Source organism: Clupea harengus, chromosome 3, assembly GCF_900700415.2.
Source record: "Clupea harengus chromosome 3, Ch_v2.0.2, whole genome shotgun sequence".
Classification (NCBI taxonomy): Eukaryota; Metazoa; Chordata; class Actinopteri; order Clupeiformes; family Clupeidae; genus Clupea; species Clupea harengus.
In genome coordinates, this window is record NC_045154.1 from 6,132,319 (window position 1) to 6,139,106 (window position 6,788).

Genomic DNA, 6,788 nt, shown 5'->3' on the forward strand with positions numbered 1-6,788 from the left:
CATGTGCATGAGTGGGGCACAGGGAGCGAAAAAAAACTGCATTTCATCTATGTTTATGCAACCCTTCAAAATGCACATTAGCTCAAACAGATGTACATGCAACCTCCTGTGCATGTGTGCCATAATGTATTCTTAGCACTGGGTGCAGGCCTGCGGTTTTGAGCCGACACTGGGACTGTGTGCACCCTGGGAAAGAGTGAGTCACTCGCTGCAGCTGCGTCCCAGTCCTCTCCACGAACGAGCACTGAGTCAGTGCTAACACCCCGCTGCTGCTGTGCCGCTAATGACGCTACTGCTGCAGCTCGCAATTATGACAAGCTACGCTACAGAGACACAGAGACTATCCCACGTTCCAAACACAACACAGCACTACAGAGCTGAGCAGAGGGGGTTATGGCAGTGCAGCTGAAGAAAAGCAGTCGTATTATCTGTAACTCCGGCAACTTACAAACAGTGTCTTCAACTAACACAGATTTTACTCAACCAGTATTGTTTTTAAAAAGTGCTCTGTAAATACAGGGAGTACTGGAGGGGGGGGGGGGGGGGGGGTGAGTCCAATGAAAGTCCAATGATGACACAGCAGGCTCTGTCTCTGAACATCTGTGCTCTGCTCTGACAAGCATGTAAACAGCCCGGTCTGTCTGTCTCTCGGCTTTGTCATGAGGTCATCCATGTCAGCCATTCTCCAACAATCTTCGCTCCCAGGCTCTGGGAATTTGGGAATACTGCTGGCTCACCCAGGAAAGCAAAATGGATCCTCACATGCAGGGGGCTGGCGGGGGAGGAAAGGTCAGCTTTGCTATATAGGGACATGGGAGCTTGAGAGGGCCAGAAGATAGAGGGACAGAGGGAGGAAGTCCAAAGGGGGAAAGATAAAGACAGACAGGGAGAGAGAGAGAGTGAGAGAGAGAAGAGATAGAGAGCGAAAGAGACAGCGACAGAACATGACTCCTTGTCAAAACACAGAGAGGCCAGAGGAAGACAAAGCAAAAAGGATGCCCCTGCAGAACGGATAGACAGATAACAGCCTGTGGCTATAAGGCTCAGAGAACTATAGGACCAGTGATAGATAACATGTACAAGCTGGCTTCCATATAGGTGAAGAAGATTAAGTCCAATCCGATCAAACAGTGCTGGGGCCCAATTTCTCCCACTGAGTAAACCATTCTCGCCATTTACTATGGGAACCGTAAGAAACAGGCCCGTGACTGGGCATTATACAGTGCTACACAAAGCACAGGAGCAAATCCAATAGGGTTAATTTGATTGTGGTTTGCCTTGGCCTAGAGCTTTCATATGGTTGTCATACCTCACACTCGTCAGAGGCCTCTCTGAACAAGCTGTGCAATTCCAGCAGCTTCCTGTTTGTACTACCACTAGGGCTGGGAGAATTATGCTGGGCTGGAGAAACTGCTCAGCCAGCCAGCCAGCCGGCATGGAGCTCGGGCAGTGGAGCTGCTTCTCATTGGCGGACCAAAGTTCTGAAATAGAATGGGCCGTCTGGCCCGGGCCTACAGCGTGTGGGTTCTGTGGGCTCCCCAGAGTTCTGAGCCCAGCATTGTTCTCAATCTGGTCTCTAGAATGTTCATGTAAACGAGCTGCCATGGTGACCAAACCAGCTTTCCACATGATTGATGGAAAAGGGAGGGTGGGCAGAAGGCTGAAGGCTGAGGCATCTCGACAGCACAACCCTCATCGCATCTCTCAGTTCCGACCAGCACTCGTCAGCAGAGGCTAATTGCACAGTCAGTGATGCGACGGTCGGCTTGTGTGAATGAGCAGGGTGCAATCACACAAGGAAGAGCATTTAATTAGCCACTGTAGACCATGCAAAATGGTACAGCATTGGCCCACAGGAAGCCATTAGCCAAGCAAAAGCCCCATGTGGGTGGGGGTTAAAGTGCATGCTGGGAATGGAGAGCACATCACTTGGTGACAGAAGCACTGTGTGTGTGTGTGTGTGTATGTGCGCGCGCATGTGTGTGTGTTTGGAACACAAGGACCCTTCAGTGTTCTGGCTGGTATCTCATTATTCTTTCGCCCAGAGAACAGAGAGAGCAGGTGCTTGAGATTAACACAACATCAGAGCCAGGGGGCTGGCAGACACCCACACACATTCAAACACTCTTCCCTTGCACTGCTTGCTCTTAGCCCTGAAATCCTCTGACAGGACGAAGCGCGGTGATGGTGCCCAGACCCACTCCAGGGCCCAGGGCATGCTTAAGCTTCTGACAGAGCCTAATTAACACTCACCCATGCATCAATGTGCTTCTTCAAAGAGAACCAACACATGAAACAACGCAGAGAATCATGCTTGTGATCTGTAGGTTTCAGCTCAAGACAAGTTTGCTGTTTTAATGGACAGTCTATTTGCACTGTGCACCACACACTGATCTATTTTCAGCATGGACAGACAGCACAAAAAAAAAAAAGTCTTTCCTATGGGGGAGGACACAAGAGGCCAGCTATGCAGAGCATGCTTCAGGAGTGTGTGAGTTAGCTGCACAACTGTGTGCATGAGTGAGAGAGTGATTGAGTGAGTGTGAGTGTGAGTGTGAGTGTGCGTGTGTGTGTTGCTAACACTAAACGCTTAGCAAGGAGATGGTCCTCAAAGCCAGGGCTAACAGACAACAGGACTTGACACGTCCTAAGGGGTTGAGGTGAGGGGGGGGGTGGACAATGGAGGGCACAGATGCAGGGATGAGAGAGAGAGAGAGAAAGAAAGAAAGAAAGAAAGAAAGAAAGAAAGAAAGAAAGAGAGAGAAAGTCACAGGGCCACAGCAGGACTCTTGGGAGAGACAGAGCGTTCAGACAGAACCGTCTAAGAGCATGACTTCAGCCCAGCTAGAGAGGAACCCCAGAGAGGGGAAGCAGGGGGTAACAGAATCACACATGGGTACAGGGAGGGCAGTGGCTCTTATGTCTGTGTATGCCTCTTATTTGTGACATGAGAGGACGTTTTTTAACCAAGTCAAATATTAGAAACAGCTGGAACTGTGCATTCACAGTTTTTAGTCTCTGTACACAAGGACAGGCACAATATTGGGGCATCTATCAACGGAAGCACAACTGTGTGTGTCTTCATAATCAAAAAATGAAGTCTTGACTTTGAAAAGGTCATGCTTATCCACAGCCTGAGGAGATGACTGAGCTCCTGTGATGACACAGTTCAGGATGATCATCGAGGAGTAAAAACTTGAGCAGGACCAAACCAACAAACATGCTGTCAATTTACAGCCCTGTACTTGCATTACACCCACAAATAAATAAGCACAAAGCCTGGAAACACAAAGACTCAATCCCTTTAACAGGGCACTGAGCAGCTCTCTGTGTTTGAGTGTTTAGCCTACATGTTTACGTTATGTGTGTGTGTGTGTGTGTGTGTGTGTGTGTGTGTGTGTGTGTGTGTGTGTGTGTGTGTGTGTGTGTGCGTGGGAGTGAGTGAATGAGTGTGTGAGAGAGACAGTATCCCTCCTTTCCCCAGCATATCCCTTTCATCATAATTGTTTTTGTTGATCAAATCATTAGCTAAATTAGGCCCCTCAGCAGTGCTCAGCCTCACACACAAAGGCCAGATTGTGAGGGCCTGTTGTGCTGCCCACACGGCCGGGTTTTCTGGGAGATATGTTCCCACACTCCTCACTCCCCGCCGGCATGGCCAGCCCCGATGCAGGAGGCCACGGAGGACAGGACCATCTCTTCATAACACAGTGAGGGGGGGAAGTGAAAACAAAATGATGGACAGAGGTGTCATGGCCTTTGTTGTGAAGGGCTAAGATTTGATATGGGCCAGAGTGGTGTTTAAAGCAGCGTGTGTGTGTGGTGACAGGCATATGACAAGGCAGTGGTAAACAGTGGTGTGAAAGGAAAGATAGCTGCAAAATAGTATTTCAATCCATAGATATAAATTATTGCTGCTCACATGTGGTGCATTTTAAGTACAGATGTCAATATACTAATCCCCTTCATAAACTTTAAATTCCTGCTACAGCTATGCACACTCCCCCTATATATGTCATGATACATGCAAACCAATTCAGGCCAATCTCAAGAAATGCATCATGACACCTGAGATTATGTGATTAAAATGTTCATATGGAGGTCTGGTTACCCTTTTCAAAAAATACAAGCTGTTAATATTCTGCCGTCTAAAAAGGGGACCGCAGGTTATCAAATACATTTTAGGTTGGGAGGAAGTTGCATTCCCTTACAGGGATAAAGAAAAAAAGTCAACAGAAGGATTAGATTGTGCGGGATTAGCCTTTAGTCGCTACATCAACTGAGTGGAGACGTGGCTCAGTTTTTGGTCAGACACCAGACACAAATGTAGCCCATCCCAGCCACCGCCACCACACATAGACTGGTGAGGTCGGTTGGAATTATGAAAACAAACTTCTCTTCTACACTCAAGTCAAACAAAATGATCTCGATAAAAGCGACAACCGGTCAGGACACACTGGAATCAGACGTTACCTAATTTACACTTCGTAAGATATTCCATACTTGGTAAAAGTAAACCCATGCACACGTCGAGTAGCCTACTTTCTTCCCGCACGGCAAAACTGACAAATACCCGTGGTTGCCCGGCTTTTCTCTCATGTCATTACAAATATCAAACAAAGACATTCTTTGTCATCAAAACGAACAGCCAAGACTAAGCTCTCTTCGTTTCTCGTTCACACGAGTTTAAGTATCTTCTCTCCTAAACCAAGGTATCGTATTCTGAAGTGATTTTCAAGCAACCTCCCCAAATGTATTGAGATACATTGTAATATGTGACTTGAGTATAAAGGTTAAGCCAGTTCTGCATCAGTGCTCAATTTGGTTTTACATGATCACACTCTTCTAGGTTCCAGTATTAACTGGCCCATTTAAATCAGTCTAACCAATATACCATAGCCTACATGAACAGGTCGAACACCAAGGCACAAACCGCACAAAATGATGCACAGTGGACATATTAATGAACAAACCACGTACATGTCTGCCGCCAGGGGAGGTATCATCTGATGTAAATCCTAATTGTTCAGTAACAAGCTGGATCCGGTGGAAGTTAATGAGACGAGGAAAACGGAGCGAGTTTCCCTGACAACAAAAGTGAATAAATTCCCCAAATCAGTTCTCGGCGCTCGTTTCGCCTTCCAGTCTTCCCAGTGTCACTTTCTCCTTCTCCTGTAGGCGCAACCGAGGGCTCAGTCCCCGTCCTTATCTCCGAAGGGGTGTGGACAATCCAATGCAAATGGCAAAGCCGTCCGTACCCATCCGCGTCTACTTCTCTCCGATCAAGAGGTAGGAGGGGTGAAGGAAATAATCATGGCAGAAGAACTACAGCTATATAATTCAGACCGGTTTCAGGCTGTCCCATGCGTCAGTGATTGTCTGCTGCGCAGTTGAGTGAAATCTCCTGTTGAGTCTTCGTAGACGTCTGCCTCGCTCAGTGTATGTGTGCACAAGTACGCACACACACTCATGCACAGCTTGACGGTAGGCTATAGCAGTTCTGTGTTGAGCTGCTCCACACTGAGAAGGGGGATGGGAGAGAGGGGAGGGACTCGGAGGATTTTCGCCTTGCCTCGCCTCTCTCCTCAAGTGAAACGGAGTGCCCTGGTCCCCATTTGCTGCTGGCCTCACGCCGCCTACTGTCCCCTTGTCCCCGAAGTGATGCAGAGTTAGCAATAAACTGCACGTATTTTTTCACAAGAATAACTTTCTAAGAACGACAGAGGCAATATTATTTAACTTATTTATCCAGACACTTTGAACACTTCTAGTAAGCCAAATCTGTCTCCAAGAGATTACATTCTTCTATGGTGGGCTACAACGCAAATCGATATAAATATACCATACCATGATGTGAAATGCTGAAACAGGTTAAATTACAGGGTGACTTGGCAGCCTCATAATTAGCACTTGAGCACTCACTGACGATGAAAGGACTGTGTATGACATATCTCTGGGAGCCAAACTCAGTATACATGTAAATAACAAAAAAAGCAAAGCAATAAACAGTGAAATGAAGGTAAAAGCACAGAAATGTTGCTAAGAAGGCGAAGAGGAGATAATCAGTACTATAAGTCGTGAGGGTGGGAATTGCCACAGAGGCGACCATACGATACTATCGCAATATTTGGGCCACAACACGATATTATTGCAATTCTTTACATTTTACAATAAGGCAAGTATTTCAATTCAATTCTGCAATACATTGTAATCTATTTTTAGTTTCATATACTAGAAGTCTCGGCAGCCATCTTGGCATGATACATTTCTCAACTCTGACTTCCATTCCAATTTCTGCTCTAACGCAAGAGAAGAACGAGGTCTTGTGCCATCTTGTGAACTTCAGAAACAATATTATCACAGTAGACATATGTACCAAAATATAATTTAAATCATAATATGAAATTAATCATTATTGCGATACGCGGCGCCACTGTATCGCGATAATATTGTGCCGAAAACTATCGCAACACTATAGAATTTTTTCCCCCCACCTCTAAAGCGTAAGGTATACTTCTGCGGACGCGGTCTGCATATGGTTTCTGCACGGTGCTGATGAAGCCAAATTCGTCATCTGCACAGTCCGTATGAACTGTCCGTGCTGCAGCTAAATTTTCTGTCCTTATGTATTGACTGTGCTTGCCCGAAACTGAGCGTCCAGTAAATCCCATGCACTCAGTACAATAAGGTCATAGTACGCTCAGCTTGTCCATGTCCACAACAGCACAAAAATGAGTATACTTGGGACGCACCGATGCGCACATCCGTATCCGTATTGCACAAAGCCG

General features: G+C 46.6%; 1 protein-coding gene across 2 annotated transcripts in view; it reads right to left on the minus strand.

Moving 5' to 3' along the window:
* The window catches only part of ripor1 (RHO family interacting cell polarization regulator 1), a 64,981-nt gene that overhangs the window by 43,004 nt on the left and 15,189 nt on the right, over positions 1–6,788 (minus strand). The window contains exon 1 of one of the 2 annotated variants that reach the window (XM_031564380.2): positions 4,981–5,531. The exons of the other annotated variant lie outside the window; for it this stretch is intronic. The gene's annotated coding sequence lies outside the window, so the exon portion shown is untranslated. Of the gene's footprint in view, positions 1–4,980; positions 5,532–6,788 lie in introns of those variants that run through there. 2 annotated transcript variants of the gene reach the window in all.